Raw genomic sequence first — 19,883 nt, 5'->3', positions numbered from 1 at the left:
TTTTGTTGTTGTTGTTACCTATGTTTGAAGGTCTTTGAGCCTTCTATTTTTGAATACTCACATCTTCCCCAAACTTTGGTATTTTTCAGCAATTAAATTATCATATAAGTTATTTAGGACTTTCCATTTCTCTCCTTAGTAATCAATACTAATTCAGAAATTTGTACATCTAATGATTTTCCGTATATGTTAGAGGCTTTCTTGATTCTTTTCCTTTTTTTAGCCTGACCCTGTTATTCAGAAACATGTCTTCAATTTAAGAAATTGCTTCTCTTTAATCTAGCCTGTATTTGAGACTCATTGCTACTTTTATTGGACTTTATGAATTATTCAGTTCCAGTGTTGCTATGTGGATTTTTTTTAATGATCTCAGAAACAGGTATCTTAGGGGATTAGTTGACAGTAGCTCCAATTGGTAATGATAGTGTAGCCTCTGGAGTTGCTTTACCTCTACGAGATGCTGTTGGAGAGAATATTTTACAGCTGTTCATTAAAGTGAATGCATCATAGAAACCCTCTTAAATTGATAGAAATTACCAATTTCTTAGAAACTTAGACACCATTTTGGGTACTTAAAATCTGTGGATACTCTCTCAGGTTTGCAGTTGCTCCTTCAGATTTAGGGTCCATTTGTAATTAAATTCTATAAATAAGAGCAATTAAATAATATGACATGTCTCTAAATACTACTTTTACCACATTTTATTACATATATTCATGGATATCCTTAAAACTAAATGAACTACTTAGTCTGAAACACACAAGCTGTTTTACTAAAAGTATTGTACAGTAATTACAACATGAATTTTCAATGAGTGTTAAAATGTTCACACAACTTGAACATAAGCAAAGTTAGTAACAATTATCTCTTTAGAGTACCATGTACTAGATAGAATGCTCTATTTGAATAGGAATCACAATTTTTCGATTTGTTTCATTTTATACTTTTACAAATTTATAGTTCTAAGAACATACACATATACAGAATGTATTAAGCATTTTCCGTAAATAATGATAGCTTCTTTTTCTTCAGGAATTAACAGAAGATACTGGATATTATTTTTTCAAAAGATCTGGAGATAGTCCTTGAACAAATTTCTCTAACTGTAACACTCTGGCTAAGAAGAGAATAAAGTTACATTATATTCTGTTTTATTATACTGCTCTTTCTAAAGGCTTATTTTCTTGTAATATAATTTTAAATATGGTCATGTTATTATTAATATGTTTAGAGAAATAATGTGCACTCCAACTTTATGTATTAATATGGAATATTTCTTCTTCAATATCTCATCAAATGTTTTATTTGAATATTTGTTCCTATATAATAAAAAAATTTCCCAGAAACATAACTGACTGTGAAAAATAACTATCTTCAGTAAGGTTTACACTGTACATCCCAATAATTTCTTTTGTTCTGTGTATGAAACAGCTAAGGATGTAAGTATATTCAGCAATAATGTGACAGAATTACTTACATTTGTGTAGAGTCAAGGAAACCTAAAAATGATTATGATTGTTTCTCTTTTTTTATTGAGTTTATTGGTACTTTTTAATAAACGGTACAGTTACATTCATCTTTGGGATCTTGTACCTTTACATGACAGATCTCGGTTCTCATTTTTTTCCCCTTGTTCCTGCCCTCCCTTCCTCCCTTCCACCCTTCCCTATTTACAAAAACTTTGTTTCCATTATTTCTTTTCTTTTTCATATTTTTTCTTTTCCATTATTTCCTTTCTCCTACCCTTCCCACTTCCCCTACACCTTTAGCCCCTTTCTTCCTATCTCACATACTCAATTATACCATTTGGATCTTGTTTACATTTTTAGTAAATATCGAATAGTTTCTCTGGAACTATGATTGTTTCTAACAATTGTTAAATATAATGAAAATTTTTACCTAATACTAAATTATTTGAAATTCTATCAAGACACATGAGAAATTATGTAACATAACATAGTTTGAATAATGAGTCAACTTATGCAAATAAAAATAAAACTTTGAGCTGTATTATGTAGAAAAAATAAAACATGTTTGTTAACAAAGAGATCTAAACCTTGAAAATGCTACATTTTTGGGGATTGTAGGGTATTCTTTTTTCAACTGCTTGCTTTTATTACATTCTTGAGATGTGTTACTTCTTTTTTCAAATGCAACACTATAAAAAAGTCAAAAGAAAATGACATCTGCCCTGAATCATAAAGTTCAGAGATAAGAGAGCTTTATTCAGAAAATTACATGTGGACTCAAGTACCAGAAATTAAAAGATGTTAGGTCAAGTCAGTCAATACTTTAATGACACTAATCATTGTACATTTAAAAAATCAAAGGCTAAATGTATTTCCCTACTAGTTTACACACAGGATTCATAACTCTGACTGTTACCTATAATATTCTTCTTCATTTTCTCTTTGGAAAATGGGGTGGGGAGCTATTAAAACACCTTCTAAACTACCTCATAGATTTCAACATAAAGCTACATTTCTGCCACAGGAATATTACATAAATTATGCAAATAAAGGACATAAACTTTTAGTTTATTTCAGTTAAAAGTAATAAATTTGCTATGTTATGCTAGCTTGCATCTGAGCACAGTATCATTATTATGGAGAAAGATGAATATACTATACATATATAAATATATATAATGTATATGCTATAAACAATATATAGTGTGTATATATATATGTGTGTGTGTGTATGTGTGTATATATATATATAGATAGAGAGAGAGAATAAAAGTTATTTTCCTGCTAAATCTTGTATATATACTAGTGCTATTCCAATACCATTAGATGAAAATTGAATAAATATAAAAAAGAAAATGTAGAAACTAATGTCTAGGATTTAAAGAAACTTTTCTACTCTATGTTCAGTTTCTTCCTTTTTAAATCATATATATTGGACCTAACTTCTCTAGGGTCACTTCTACCTACAAAATATTAAGATATATATTACTTCATATTTGTAAAAGGAGTAAAAAATGTCCCTCAATATTGCCATACACAAAAACATGGTTCTATTTGAACTAGATGGATGCTTTTATTATCAATACACTTTTTCAGTATAAAAAACAAGCTTGTCAGGGCTTGTATCTATAATAACAGTATATTTACTATTAAGGAGAAATACAGTTCCCTCAACTTACAAAAGTTGATTACAGGTGTACCTGAAACATGACGTTTATTATTGGCGAATCACCAGGAAATATACACTAAAAATGTCCCTGAACTTCCTTATTGCCAGATGTGAAGGAAAACAAATTCAGACAGCGATACTTCAGGAATGTGTTCTATGAGTATTCCTTCAGCGAAGGCACAACATTTTCTGGGCCTAGAAGAAGCACAAAATTAAAATTTAAAAAACAAAAATAATGAAATGGGTCAAATATTTACATCACTCCAAACTGTTTTTTTCTTAAATTTCTAATTTTGTTTTGTTAAGCTTATTGTATACAATTTTATGTATGCAATATGATAACATTCCTCATTGGGAATTTGCACCTTTACGTGACATAGCTTTGGTTCTTTTTTCCCCATTCCCCTGCCCTCCAAGACCCCTCCAAATTTACAAAGACTTGGTTTCCATTTTTTCCTTTTCTCATATTTTTTCCTTTCCCTTCTTTCCTTTCCCCTACCCCTCCCATTTCACCTTCCACATTAGACATTTCCTTCCTATTTCACATTATCTATAATACCTTTTATCCTTATTTACACTTTCAGTATCACACAACAGAGAAATACTTGGTATTTACATGTGTCTTATTTATTTTACTTAACAGTATGGCCTCAATGGCTTGCTAAATGGCATGCATGTATTTAGCTATAAATGACTCTAGCTTCTCATTTTTTACGGCTGTGTAGTACTCCACTATATATTATGTTATTATATATATGTGTGTGTGTGTGTGTGTGTGTGCGTGCGTGTGTGTGTGTGTGTGTGTGTGTGTGTGTATAAACACATCTTTTTTATCCAATCTCCAGTTGATGGGCAACTGGGCCATTTCCAGGTTTATCTATTATAAACTGCATCACTCCAAACTTTTATGTTGAATCATAAACCTCAAAGAGATGGCCTTAGGAGATGAAGCCTTTCAGAGGTGACTAAAAGGGAATAATACCGTTTTATAAGAGGCATCAGAGAGACTCTCTGCTCTTTTCTGCTGTGTGAGGTTACAGTGAGAAGACAGCCAGAAACTGACATTTTCTAAATAGTGAGTGGGCTGGTACATTGATCTTGGCTTTGCCAGCCTAAAAATCTGTGTGAAATAAATTTCTGTTGCTCTTGTTATACCCAGGTCATATTATTTCTTACAGCAGCTTGGATTAAGAAAAACAATATTCTTATATGCACTGAATTATTAATTATTACTATTACTAATTTAATTTGTGACTGATGTTTTTCATTCCTTTCTCATTTTCCTCAAACATATACACTGTATATATTCTTTTATATATGTATTTATCTTGCTAAAGCACAAGAAAAAAAATTTGCTTTCTCAACAATAGCAAAACTTCAAAGGCTAAGCACTTTAACCACAAATTTCATTTTCTTTCTTCTTCTGTTCCCTGTGCATTCGACCTACAATAATCTGCTTTGCGCTCCCAATTCATTCTCAGCCTCCTGCTTTTGAGTGCAGTTTGAATGAGTCCACTTACAACAAAGATGCTCTAATTTCTCTAGTTGCAAACAATTGGTTGCTGCTTTTTCTTCCACTCTAGAGTACCTGTTTTTCAACTTATATGCATTTCACTGTTTATTTTTTCAACTTATTTTCACATCTGTTCCTTCCCACCAGTGGGTTAGTAAGAAAATTAAACTTCATGGCATGGTTACATTTATGTGCTTGATTATCCCTGCAAAATGATAAACACTCAATAATGGATGAACTATTGAATGTCTTACTCATCAAAAGAGTACTTCAGGAAAAGATGATAGCAGAGCAAGGTATATGAAGTGAAATTTTCTGGTAGTTAACCGTCTTAAAAAGATATAATCTGTAAATGTGCATAGAGGATCTGTCTGAACTTTTAGTTAAGAAGTATCAACACATCTGTGTTTTGAGGGTAGTAATCTTATTCAAAACTGGGTCTTGCCACAAAAGCAAAAATTTATTCTCATGGAAGACACAGCTTAAGGCAGCTGCATTATTGTAGTATTTATAAATGCATGTATCTTGAATACTAGCCAAGCAAAGTTGTTATGCAGTAACAAAAATTACAGAAATATAAATATATGCTGAGAATCAGCAGGAAATGTTAAAAGATGGTTACAGTCGTACCATTTGTTCCCTTAACCTGTGCCTTAAAACTTTTCACTTGAACTTAGGAGATGGAAATAGAAAGTTGAAGACACAGGATTCTGGTCAGCTTGAATTTGCCTGAAGCAATTAAGAGAAATCAAATGTTGTCTTTTTACTTGGAGAAGTCCTGAGGGAGAACTCACCCTGACATAAGAGAGAACAAGCTTGACAGAAGAGTTCCTGAGCTCCACTGCTCTGCTATTAAGGAAGAAAGAATTTGCAGCGAGGCATCAGAACTCTTGATCAAATACATATTTGGCCTAAATTTTTACACAGATGTTGAAATCCTTAGGGAAATGGGTTGTAAATAAATATGAAAATCTCTGTACTCTAAACTATAAAAATTATCAAAGCATGCGTACAGGATTGAACAACAAAGCGAAGTGAGGAGTCTTCCTGCTGCAAATCTCCCTGCCCTTGACAGCACACTTGATCAAAGATTCAGCGGTGAGTTTCCCAACAGCAGGCTCCAGAGGAAATGCTCATCCATGGGAAAACTTCACTCTGTGATCAAGAAACAGCGAAGAAGAAGCCAATTAACCCACAGTGATTTCAGTCAGGAAGGGATATCATCCTGAAAAGAATGACGGTCTTCCAAAGAAGTAAGAAAAAATGGGGCAGGGAGGTAAAACCACAGATTCTATAAAATTCTCAATTTGGTTAGTTAAAAGTGATTTCAATTATCATTTATACTAGAAGGAAACAAAAATTTTGAAATGTAAAATAGACTTTATCACAGCCATTTTCTTTTTAAAAACAATCAAACCACCCACATTTTAAATAAAATGTATAGAATGTACTGAATACCAGGTCTGCACCTGTACAAAATGCCCATCATGATGAATCAAAATTCCGTGCCTCTGAGAGGTGAGGTCCAAATGTGTTATCCATCAAGTAAGGCAGCACAAGGTAGAGGGGAACAGTAGCAGGACCAGAACTTCTGATCTTTCCACACTGATTTTATCATACAGCTTTTATTTTAGACATTTTATCAAGAATACTGGCCAAAGCATATTATAGAGGGAATGAGACTTGTCCTCCTCAAAGTAAGTATCCTTGCATCTAAAGGTAGCAGAGAAACAGACTTTCCTTCCATAGGAGAATGACAAGAAAAATGTAGGGCAATGGTAAGGATTTAACTGGCCCTTGTCCTAGGCTCCTGAGATTATATTTAAATCCTTGGCAATATCCCACATGTGTATGGCCACACATAAATGTATGTAAATGAATGGTCAATAAAGAGCTTCAGTATGTGAACTGACCATCCTAGCAAGGCCACCCATGTGACTTGATTAGATCTCTCAGTGACATCCATTTAACTTCTAGGAATGAGGGATGGATGAAAGATTGAGTTCAACCACGTGACAAATGATTCAAGCATGTCTACACGATGGAATTAGAAATAAATTAGCTGTATAGCTGAAGATCCCTGAGTGTCTTTGTTAGGTAATTACACATCAATCTATTGGAAGGATGACATGGAAGATTCGGATTGGAGGTCCTCACAGTTCACTCCACAGGTCTCTTCAGCTGGTTTTTCTTGATATTCTTTATAGTAAAACTGTACTCAGTCATTCCCCAAAACAGCCAGTCAGTCAGAGTGCTGGTGGTCTCAGAACTCTGGGGCTTACAGATGGTGTTGAAATGGAGACAGTCTTGGGAGGACTGTGCTCTTAATCTACGAAGACTATGTTAATGCCGGGTAAATAGTGTCAGAACTGCATGTCCATCGGTCAGCCTTTAAATGGACAGCAACGAGTTCTGCCGTCTGATATTGACACTATGTGAGATCCCTTCTCACATTCACCACTGCTCTCTGCTGTGGGGCAGTGGGATAGGTAGAAGTTATTGGATGTTTCTCTCTCTCTCTCTCTCTCTCTCTCTCTCTCTCTCTCTGGTTATTGCCAATAACCACTTGAGGGAACTTGGATATAGAATCTCTTGCCCAGTCAAGCTTTATGGTGACCTCTGTCCTTTCTTACTTATTAACCAAAACCTAATAAGGAACTCTGGGCCAAAATAATTTAGCAAGGCTAGTCTTGGATTCCTACCATTGGCAATCTATGTGAGCTAATTAATGTTTATTGTTATAAAACTCTAAAGCTCCTTGGAGTTGTTTACTTTGTGCTAAGAGATAACTGAAAGACAGAAGCACTTATGTTCATTATTTTTCTTTTAAGTGTAACACTTGGTGGTGTCCCTTCACTTCTCCTAAAGAAGAATGTGTGAGAGGTCAAGAATAGACCTGGACTTAAGGCATATGGAAACCTTCCTGAATGAAATGAAGGAGACAGCAGCAGAGTAGAAGAAATTGTCCTTCACAACAGCCTGATCTGATTATCATTCCTCAGAATGCATTTTAACTCTGTAATATCATGTTACTGAACTAACATGTTATCATAATTTCCCTGAAGAAAATAATGTGCATCATAATACCTATTTTCATCGTGAGATGAAAAATATTAAAATGAGACGCCAAGCAAATTGTGTGGAAGTTACTGTGATTAAAATGAAATACTGCAATATATATTCAAATCAATCTCTAGACTAGAACTAGAAAATTAATGTTTGAATTTAATCCAACTACTTTTGGCTTCCATCTATGGCATGTTTTTGTCAAGAGGATATTTAAAGAACAGCAAGATTCTCGTGGCCTGCTCGCTTGAACTTATATTGACAAATCCTCATTCACTCAAAAGGACCAATGAGATTACCATCACTTTTCATTCTGTTGACATACAAGTTAATGTAGTTGACTTCTATACTTGTACAAGTGCTGCTCCTATACGCTATATAGACGTAGTTCACTTGGTCATGTTTCAAACGACTTACATTCAGACAAAACAACTAAAAAATTCTAACATGTCAACAGCATTTCAAACTAAGAAGATTATAATTTTTTCCTTTCTGATGAATTACATTATATCATACGACTACTACCTATGAGATTCAAAGTTTAGAAAAATAATGATGGATCGAAGTACTAAATTAAAATTTTTGACAGACAAATGGCAGGTTTGCCATGCTATGCTCGTAGACTTCTTCCTTCTTAAGTCTTTGCAAGTGAACACTGAAGCATTTCTTACAGGTCTCTGCATTTTGGTTTCCGTTCTGTTTTATGGGGGACTGAACCCCGGGATGCACTTCTGCAGAACCACTTTTCCATCCTTCTCTCCCATTTGATGGGCACAATATCTTACCTACTCACATTGATCTTGAACTTGCCATCCTATCACCTCAGACTTCTGAATAGTTGTGAGTACAGGCATGTGCCACTCCACTCAGCAAAGGAGCCAAGAAATGCTTCCTTACCTTTTTGTGTGGTACTGGGATATAACTCAGGACCCTGCACATGTTAGGCAAGTGCTTTATCATGGAGCTACATCCACAGCCCTTCTTGAAGATTTTCATTAAATAATAGAACCTTAATGTCTATGTAATAGAAGTAAAGCCAAAATTATTTATTTTCTTACATCTTCTTTTTTTTCAAATTTAAAAATACTCCAAGGCACTTGACTGAATGCAGTGACTTCTGATGCAATAAAGCCAGTGCTTGGTAATGAAGTCACTGCATCAGCTGTCCTATTGAACATCATTACAAAAAAAAAAAAAAAAAAAAAGCAACATAGTCACTACTTCTATGAGGATTAGTAACATGAACATTTCTTCTATAGCATTAAACACTCAAGGGGGAAAACTTCTCCAGTTATGGGTATAACAGACTGATATTTTTGCAGATACTGGCAAACATTTTTCTCAATTGCTCAATCTTCTAAGAAGCAAGTATACTTAAAATATTGCTAGATTTTGAATTGTAGATATAAAAATTTGATTTACAGAGTTTTTGTGTCTAATTAGATACACAGTTTTAGAAAAATTTTGAAATCATCATATACATGCTTCCTGTTGTGTCCTTGGAAGGGTAAGGGGATGGGATTCAAAGGAGAATCTGAAGTTTGTAGTCATATCATACAAGAGATAAAGACATGTGAATTTTAAACTCTTTATCTAACTTTTAATAAAATAATAGCAAAATTGACAATTATTATTATAAGCCCCACTGTTATGAAGCCTAGGTTGAAAGTGCTATGCTAGGGAAACACCTGATTTAACAGTTGCAAGGAGATTATAAAATATGACAGAATCACTGTGGAGAAAAGTAGAAATTGATTTACCCCCACATACGAAGAGTTGCATTGAATATAGTCTAAATATATCAAATAACTCATTATTAAAGTAAATTAAAAGCTATGGGATGAAAATATTCTATCTTTAAGAAACTCACTTCTAAAATATACATCCAGGTTGAAAGTCAAATAATGAAATAATATACATCAAGCAAATATTAATCAAAGGAAAAATTAGTATCTAGTTTATTATCCGGACAAGTACACTTGGAATAATCTAAATCAACAAAGACAGCCTGAGTATTTTATCCTGATTAAGTGCTCATTTTATGTATGACAATCCTAAACATGTGTGTTCTGAACAAAAGGGATACAAAATTGTGAAAAAAGGCATGAAATTCTAAGGAGAAACAGATAGATCTGCAATTACAATCGAAAACAAACATTCCTCCACCACTTTGATAATAAACCTGAGAAGAAACTCAAATATACAGAACAACTCATTGACGACATCTACCAACAATATCTAATTAGCATATTACACATGACATAACAATATTAGAATATACACCCTGTTTAAGTGGACATGGAAAATATGCTATGAAAGTTCACAAAGCCATAAAACCAAGTGAAACAAATTTAAAAGAATACAGATGTTACAAATTTTAAATATCAGCAGTGCAATAAAGGATGTTAATACAGACCCTGAGGACATCAAAATCATAATAAAGAAATACTATGAAGATCTTACATGTATACATTTAACAACACAGAAATGACCCAGTACATGAAAAATGGTAAGTGCCACTGCCCAGCTATTATGTTTGTTTGTGGGGTTTTTTTGGTACCGAGGATTCAACTCACATCCTTGTGCTTGCAAGGCAGGCCACTAAACCGCTGAGCTAAATCCCCGGCCTGCCCAGCTATTATGAAATTAATAATTTGAGTAGCGCTATAATCAGTAAACAAATTATATTTGCTAATCTTCCCCCCAAAAAAATCTCTTGGTCCATGTATTTTAGATAGAAATCTCTTCAAAAGTTTTAAAGAATCCATAATATAAACTATTGCACCATAAATGCTTGAAGAAATTAAAAGATTGTCCCTTCATTTTCAACATATTTCATGATGCTAGCTATAAAATTATGTATAAATCAAATGTAGGACAAAATAAACAACATTACAAATCATTATCCTTCATGAAAGTAGATGCAAACTTCCTTAGCAAAAATTGTAGCAAATAAGATTCTATAATTTATTATTATCTTTTTTTTTTTTTGGTAGGGGGGAACGAACTCGGGACCTTGTGCTTTCGAGGCAGGTGGTGGAACCACTGAGCTAAATCCCTGCCCAAGATTGTACAATATTTACAAAAGATAATCCATATGTAACGATAAATTATTTCAAATATATATTCAACAAAGGACACATATCTAAAATGTAAAGATTTCTCAAATCTCAACACTAAAACAAGCAGATAAGAATATGGTGATAAAATGACTAGAAGCCACGCGAGACATTTCATTAAAGACAATGTCTGGATGGCAAGAAAACACTTGAAAATCGATTCAGCATAACTAATCTTTAGGGAAATACAAATTAAAAGCATAATATGATATATTACATGCATAGCAAATGGTTAAAATATTTTTAAAGTTTTAAAACATGACAATTGGCAAAGATATTGAGAAACTGGATCACTCGTACATGGCTGGTGAGAATGTGAAACGTTATATCCACTGTGAAAACCAGTTTGGGAATTGATTTGAAAAATATGAATATGTGACAGGCACATAGCCCACCAATTGAATTCCTGGCATTCATCCCGGAGAAGTGGAAATTTATGTTCATGGAAAAACCCATACAAAAATGTTTGCACCAGCTTTATTTGTAAAACCAAACCTGAATCACTCAGATGCACTTCAACACCTGAACAGTCAAACATAACTGCAGTGCTTTCTTATATTGAATATTTTCCAAAAAAGGAGGGAAGAGAGTCATTTATCCACGTACCACCTAATATCCACTTAATAATCATGAGTGAAAATTCCAATTCCACAAGGCTACATATGTTTAATTCCACCTATCTATTATTCTTGAAATGGTAATACTTAGGAAATGGAGAAAATATTAGTGATCTCCAAGGCTAGTAAGGAGGTAAAAATGGGAAGGAAAAAAAAACTATCTATGAATGAGCAACATGGGACAATATTTGGTGATGGAAATATTCTTTCATCAATATTAATATCCTAGTGATACTGTACACTGCTTTGCATGAAGTTATCTGAAGGAAAACTGTAAAATATACATGAGACCTCTCCACATTAATGTATACAACTACATGTGCATCTACTAATATCTCTTAATAAAAATTAATTTAAAATATAGGATTTCAACATGCAAATAAAGAATAGTGCAAGCAGAAAAATATGCTATGAAAACATTAGCATATATAATAACCAACCACAAAATTCACACGTCAGTTTGTTCCCTAAATTGCTAGCCTCTTTTTCTTATACTCTATATTCTAGTATACTCGACATGCCAGTATAGTTTTGCTAATATTCTCTTTCTACAATTTTCATTGCCATTAAGTGTTTAAGCACCAATTTTTATTTCTTTGTGATTTTATTATTTATATACAATATTTATTTCTATTCAAATAGATAAACTTAAGATGAAACATTTGTTTTCCAAAACTGTTCAGTGATTGGTTTACTGTTTAAGTCTTGGTATCTCAGCAAATTCCATTAAATCGCCTTATGTAACAAACACACCACCAAAAAAACCTAGATCCTTAGAAACTCAAAATAAAATAATATATGAAAACTATAGCTTCATGTTTCTTCTTAACTTTTCACTATATCTTCTATTACTTGTGGGTTGTGATCAAAAGTTCTTTTGAAGTATATGTAATATTCCATGTAATAAGGATACATGGGTTTCTTTCCCACGTTGTTTCTCTCTTCTCTCTTTTGTCTGATTGTTTATACAGGTTCATTTTGTACTGACTTACGGAATTCAAATTCATGTGCATAAGCACTGAATCAGTAGGCATTATTAGTATTCATTAAATGAATGAATTTTGCAGACATATCACCAAAGTTTCTACTACAAATAAAGACATTATAATGCTGTATGCAAATAGGATTCAATGGATATTTTCATATAAGGACATTACTAAAATATAATTTGACTTTGATTCTACTCCACTTTAATTCATGTCTATGTATCTATTCTCATTTATACAATCTGAGCAAGGAAAGAATAGTGCTTGTCTTTCTTTTTATGTGTGCAACTATTTCTTGTAGATATTTCCCCTTAAATAATTTATAAAATATTGTAAAGTATTAGATAGCATTCAATATTTTATGGGAATTTAGCATTAGTACATTTATTTCTAGATACCCTTTACTAAGTGTTATCCTGTTAGTAGCAGAAATACTGGGTGTAGATACCTTTGATTATTCTATGATAGAGAAATTCAATAAAAGGGATAAGTAATATCACAACAATTTCTAAAATGCATGATACAAAAGCAGAAGAAAATGGCAACAATAGTAGAAACCTGTCCGAGTTAGGGAAACAGCTGATATAAAAGACATTTTTATATAGAAAATAAAATTTTTAGTTCAGACTCAGGCAAATTGTGGATCTTACCAATTGTTTTTTTTTTATTATAATACAAGCAACTACTACATGCTGGGGAAATCTTTTGTCACGGAAGGCTGAAATTATCCATGTTATGGCTATAAAATATTATTTTTTCCTATATCAAGATGCTTTCTGGTGAAAATTTTTTAAAGTAGTCCACATGGAGACACAAAGCTGAAGACACAAATCATATTAGTTATAAACTATCTCCATCTTATAACCCATTAAATACACCATTTATGTGACTTTTAGAGTCACACATTTCCTCATAACTCCTTACATTGCAGTTTTATTTACAAGTAAAAAAAATATAGTCTTGTACAGAAGTGCATGCTCCAAGAAGCATTTTATAGTTAAGGACATGCAGCTTCTAGCAATAAAAATACTATGAGTAAGTTTAACAAGCCACTCATCAGAGGTTTGGATGTGGTCATACATTTTTCTAGAAGGCATGGGTGGTTGAGATCGACTTGTTTGCATGTATACTGTTGGAACGTTTCTCTTCTTGACTCCCCTGGTATAGTGGGAAATTATAACAGTATAATTGTAAGCGCCTGTGGACTAAAGTATTCAAGAATATTAATACATTTTGAAGTAAAGGGAGTTATTTTCAGATAAAAGAGGTACAAAAATTTTAAGAGTAAAATCAGATATCATTCCCAATGTCGGTAAGATTTGCAGTGTTTTATATAATGCTTATCCTCATTCCATCTTTTTCTATCTTTATTTCCTACAAAACCTTGTCTTTATTTCAGAGTTGGCTCCTTGAAATTCCCAAAACAGTAGTGAATCTCCAGGCCTTTGCCATCCATGTCTTTGTACATGCTATTTTTTTCAGGTTTCATTTATTCTTCCAGAGACACTGAAGTGTTCCTTCATGAATGACGTCTTACCACACACTCCTTTCCTCAAACTGAGTTGTTTATTCTTCTCTTGATTAGCTACTATTATTTTTGAACACACGTCTAGCAATTATTCCTGGACATATTGATTTATCACACAAAAGTAAGTACTATTTTTATACTAATAGGCATTACTTATAATAACATATATACTAGTAAAAGGAAATGTTGTATTTTATGAATAATTAAATACAAAACCAATAGGGATAAGTACTATCAAAAATAAAATAAAATAAATAGACTTTACTTTAAATTTTTTAAAATTTTATTTTAAAGGCTTGCAATATAGCTCAGCAGTAGAGTACTTGACTGGCATGTGTAGAGCCCTAGATTTGATTCTGACCACCACAATAAAAAAATGAAATTCATTTTTGCATGCAAAAATGAAGCTTGGAAGCCAGAAAACACAGAAATTTTAAGAAACATCTCTCTGAGAAGATACAAAGCAGTAATTAAAGTGTAAATGCAAATTTTTTGCTGTTTATGATTGTTTATTATATGCAGAATTCTTTTTAAGGCAAGCAAAGCTGTTTAAGTTCATTTGTCCATAGCTGGTTATTGTATGTGCTGAATCAGGCTAACAATGGCATAAAACTTACATTTGTGCTTTGTTATGAGCAGAGCTACTATTTCAGGAAAATCAGCACAACTTAAATTTTGGCTGCATAGCTATGGGCAGTTGTCATTTGGATATCTAAACCATGACTTCATTTTTTTTGTTTTCTGTTTAACAGTACTTCATAGTGCTTGCTAAATTTAAAAGAATCATTAAATAACAAAATGTACCTATTGTGAGCTGGTGTAGATTATTCTACACCTTTAGGAATGGGCAAAACTAGAATTACAGGATTAATGTGTGATCCTAATATCACAATAGTTTGCCAATACTTACAGAGAATTTCAGGGATATATTTTATCCTCTTGAAAGAACATTCAAAGAACAGTGGGGATTTTCTCATGAAATTACAGGATTTCAAGGAGTTAAAAATTTACTGCAGTTAGAGAATTATGGACTAGAGTAGTATTTAGATTCAAAGACTGTGAAACATTATTCTTCCTAATTTCATTAAATTATATAAATTAAAGACAAGTGGAAGAGGCTAGCTGCTTTAAGCGAGATATCTTCTCGAACGGTTATGTATTTAATAATTTCAACATTGAAAACAGGGACATCACTACATAGGTATGATATGAAGCCAAATTCATGGCCTACAAATGCTACACCCTTGGCATCTACATGACAAACATGAAGATTCCCCCCAACACACACCTTTACACATTCAACTTGTATTCACCTTGGTGGAAAAGCCACCTACTTTACCTACTATGCTTTAGCTCACACTCATCACCATTATGTAGATTATCAAGATCAAAACAATTTGTTTTTCTCCTCTACATAATTATAATTCTATATCCACTAAGAAACAATACTTTTTACAGCGGAAGGAGAGATGAGTTTAATAGTATGAGAGCATGTAGTTCTTCCCCAAAAAGCACCATAAAATGAGTGGCTATCTTCAGTCAGAACATTATTATTTAGTCAAATTCTTCACAAATGGTACTTTGCAACTTGTCAGAAGACCAGTTATGTTAGCATAAAATCCAGTACGTTAGAGTTGCTGGGAACTTAGGCAGCAGCAACTTGAGCAGTATTAGAATTAAAGTATAAGTGTGTAACAACATTTTCCCCAGAATTTTCAATGGTTCTGAAAGAGAAATTCTACTGGAAACCACATGCGCAGGGAATCTGCTCTGGGAAAGAGAATGTGCAGAAGAGATAAGACATGCCTCTTTTGTGCTACTTAGCAAAGTAGAACAGCAAGAACATTAGAGAACAGTAAGGGTACAATGCACAACGGTGCATTGTACAAAGGTGGAAAATGCACCAAGAGTAAAAAGTCACTAATTTTGAACAGATGACAAAAAATCTGTATAACATTTTGTATTATTTTAAGAAATGAAATATTAAGTATACAGTGATTAAGAAAAGGACAACATGAAGAGACAAAAGAAGGGTTTTATGAAGGCAGCCAGATGAGAAAAAACAGAGTGAAACAATGAAAATGCTATAGTAATGCATGCTTTCAAATCGCAATGCAATTACACTTGAAATTGAATTATATATATATATATATATATATGTGTGTGTGTGTGTGTGTGTGTGTGTGTGTGTGTGATCTTGGAAAAACTTAAATATTATTTTCTTGTGAGTTAAACATGCTTATGAAATAAGTCAAATGAGTAATAACAATATTTTGCACAAAATATTTACGATTAATATTTTAATCTAAATAACTTTCATATTTCTGATTTTAAGTAATCAGATGATATTTGTTTTCCCTAAATTTTTATGTTACAGTATACCTTCCATGAGTATGGTCTTCTTGGATTTATATAAAATTCAACAATGAGTTATGAATTTAAACTATTAACTACTCATAAATTGTTGCCAAATGAATGTGATTTGCTTTGAAACCTCTAACACATAGAGCTGTTTTCTCTCCCTCTCTATTTCTCCTTCTCCCCCTCTCCCTCTCCAAGAGAGAAAGCGGGGAGTCTGGCAGAAAAGGGAAAGTCGAGAAACGTAATGGGGAGTGGAAGTGATGGAAATGTGTCACATGCACGTATGAATATGCCAAAATGCGGCCCAAATGAAACTGTTCATAAGGAACGTGTATAAGTAATCAGAATCATTAGGACACAGTGTAAGCAGCATTTAAAGGGAAATGTATAGGACTGGATACATATATATTAGAAGAGAAAGTAGATACAATATTCTTAGCTACTTTCTTGACACTGAGACAAAAATACCCAACATCCAAAACTGCAGAGAGAAAAGCTTTAGTGTCACTTACAGTTTGCAGGGCTTTCAGTGAATAGTGGGCTGGCTCCCTAGCAGGATGGCATGGCTGAGGAGAAACAGCACAGGGCAGGGCAGCAGAAACCACAGCTAGATCAAGGGAGGAGGGAAGTAGAGAGTCCCTTCCAGCCCATGCGCCCAGCGACGCATTTCTGACTAGGCTTCATTATCCACCATCACATTTAGCTTTGAACTCATCTGTGGACTAAGCCAGTGATGAAAGTCACACCCCGATGATCCAGTCACTCCCAAAAGCTCAACCATGAGGCAAGAGGCACAGTGGGGACATCTGGATGTAAACCATTACAGGTATATATGATTTAAGAAAGACAGCTTCTTAGGAAACAAAGAAAAAGAGAGAAATTGAATCAAAATAAACAGAAGAAAATAACAAAAATTAGAGTAGAAATCAATGGAATGGTAAGTCAAAAATTAATAGATAATATCAAAATTAGAAGGTTTGGGCTGGGAATTGGCTCAGTGGTTCCACCACCCACCTTGTAAGCACAAGGACCCGAGTTTGATACCCGGTACAAAAAAATAAAAAATAAAAAAAATAGAAGGTAGTTCTTTAAAGGGTCAATGAAGTTTGTAATTCTCTAACCAGGAGCTAAGAAAACATAAAGAAGATTCAAATTACAGATATCTGAAATAAAAGAGTGGGCATCATTACAGGACTCAATAAAATTAAATACTACAATTATGTGCCCATACATTTGATAACATAGGTTAGATGAACCAATTTGTTGAAGCACAGGCTTCCAAAATCTACCCACCAAAAAAAAAAAAAAAAAAAATCTAAATTGGCTTATGTTTATTAACAAAATCAAATCAATGTTTAATAAATTCAGAAAAATGAAAACACTATGCTCAAAAGAGTTCCCTGGTCAATTGAATACTTACGACAGAAGTTTTATCAATTAAATCCAATGTCCTTTTCAATGCAGAAGCAGAAGGAGTTAAGGCTTTCTACAGCCAGCCTCTTTCTAATTCCAAAATGAGTCAAAGACTCTGTAAGAAAGAAAAAATGGTAGCTGAGTTTCTCACAGCAATGTAGATTTTAAAATCCTCATCAAAATATTGATAAGTTAATTCACCAAAATATAAAAATGAATTATACACCATGAAACAAGCCGAATCTACTCTAAGTATGCAAACTTGGCTCACCAGTGGACCAGCAATATTTTGGCAAATGAGCAAAGAGAAAAGAGAAAAAAATCCTATTACTTTTAAAATGCTTTGGGGGCAATCCAACACTCTAATAGAAATCAAGAGAACTTTTTCAATCTTACAAGAAAATTTTTAAAAAGTAGAATGGCATACTTAATATTAAGAAACTTTTATTTATTTCTAAGATCAGAAATAAAGTAAATATATCTCCTGTTACTACTACTTTCAAACATCTTACAAGAACTCTTAGATGATTTAATATGATGGGAAAAATTAAAGAACAAAACTGTAGTAAGAAATACAACTATTTGTATGTAGATAATATGGTTATCTTTGCATCAATGCAAAAGAATTGACAAATCCCTCTATTTTGTGAAGTATTATTCCACAGTTGCAGAAAAGAAAGGTAATACGCAAAACTCATTCATTTTCCTATGCAGGAACAATAAACAAGCAGAAGTTGAATTTTAAAACAGAATTCCATGTTATCATCCTCAAAGGTTTTTTTAAAGCTCATATGAAGAAAATTACAAAATTCTGATAAAAGACATTAAGCAACTAAATATATTGTGATATGTTTCACTTTCATGAAGAAAAATATTTAAAACTGTCTGGACATCAGTGTTTTTCAAATTTCATTCATAGTTTCAATTCAGTATCACTCAAAATTTACCATGTTATTCTGTGAGCAACACAAAAATTGATTCTAAGCTTCCTATGAAAAGTAGAAGACCGAAATAACCAGTGCAATAGTGGAGAGGAAGAAAGAAGCGATTTTTCCTGACTTTAGAGATTGTTACAATGCTACTGTGGTGAAGACAGTCTGGTTGCATGAAACAATAAACAAATAAATCAGTGAAGCACAATACAGTTCTCAGCAATAGATCCATATTTAAAAAGTCAATTGATCCATGATAAAGGTCAAAGACAATCCCTTGGAGAAAAAAAATTCTCATTTCAATAAATGGCTCTGGAACATGTGGCTATCAGCACATAATAAAAAGAAAAACATAAAGAGACACAGACTTGAACGTCTCACAAAACAAATTCAAAATTGGTTATAAACCTAAATGTGAAATGCAAAACTGTAAGGCTCCTAGAAGATTACACAAAATCAAATCCAGATGACTTTGGTTTTGACAACGACTTAGTTACAGTAACAGACATGACTGATGAAAGATGTAATTAAAAAACGAGGCTTAATTTACACGAAAAATTTTGACAATGTCATGAGAACAAGACAAGCTATAGATTGGAAAAAACATTTGCATAAGACATATTTGACTTGTTTCTGATCCATACATATAAGGACTCTAAAAGTGAACAATAAAAGAACAAATGATCTGATTAAAAAATAAGGAATTAGGGCCAGCCCTGTTTGGGGTGCATGTGTGTAATTCCCATTGCTCTGATAGACTGAGGTACAAGGATCTCAAATTTGAGCTCAACCTGGGTTCTACTTAGCAAATTAGTGAGACATGGTTTTAGAAATAAAAATAAAATAAGGCTGGAAATATAGCTCGCTGAAAAGATCCTGAGTCAATCTTTACAATCACAAAGAAGAGAAAATTGCCAACAATCTGAAAACACCCTTTACCAAATAAGAAACACAGATGAGAAATAAGAAGCAAATGAGCATGAAAAAGATATTCAAGATCACACTTCAATAGAGAAGCGGAAAGTAAACCACACTGATAGTATTATAGACTTATTAGAACTGTGAAATTTCAAATGACTGACAAGATGAAATACCAACGAAGCTATGAAGTGGCACTGAGTTTTATTTTGTGTTCGAATACAAGCTGTATAGCCGCACTGAAGGACGGTTTGGCAGTTTCTCCCAAAAGTAAAGCTATTCTTACTGAAA

The 19,883-nt window shown here is 33.1% G+C and overlaps 1 long non-coding RNA gene across 1 annotated transcript; it reads right to left on the bottom strand.

Annotated features, from left to right (window-relative positions):
* Positions 1 to 3,172: 3,172 nt before the first annotated feature.
* LOC104868025 lies at positions 3,173 to 17,853 on the bottom strand. The gene is made up of 3 exons (XR_781943.1): positions 17,750 to 17,853; positions 5,666 to 5,807; positions 3,173 to 3,334 (listed from the first exon to the last, which is right to left on the bottom strand). It is a non-coding gene; the product is annotated as an uncharacterized LOC104868025 (long non-coding RNA).
* Positions 17,854 to 19,883: the final 2,030 nt, after the last annotated feature.

The sequence above is a fragment of the Fukomys damarensis genome, unplaced genomic scaffold (assembly GCF_012274545.1).
Source record: "Fukomys damarensis isolate Sample0158 unplaced genomic scaffold, DMR_v1.0_HiC HiC_scaffold_17, whole genome shotgun sequence".
Lineage (NCBI taxonomy): Eukaryota > Metazoa > Chordata > Mammalia > Rodentia > Bathyergidae > Fukomys > Fukomys damarensis.
The sequence above is the reverse complement of the archived record's forward strand: the minus strand, read 5'-3'. Positions and strand labels throughout refer to the sequence as shown.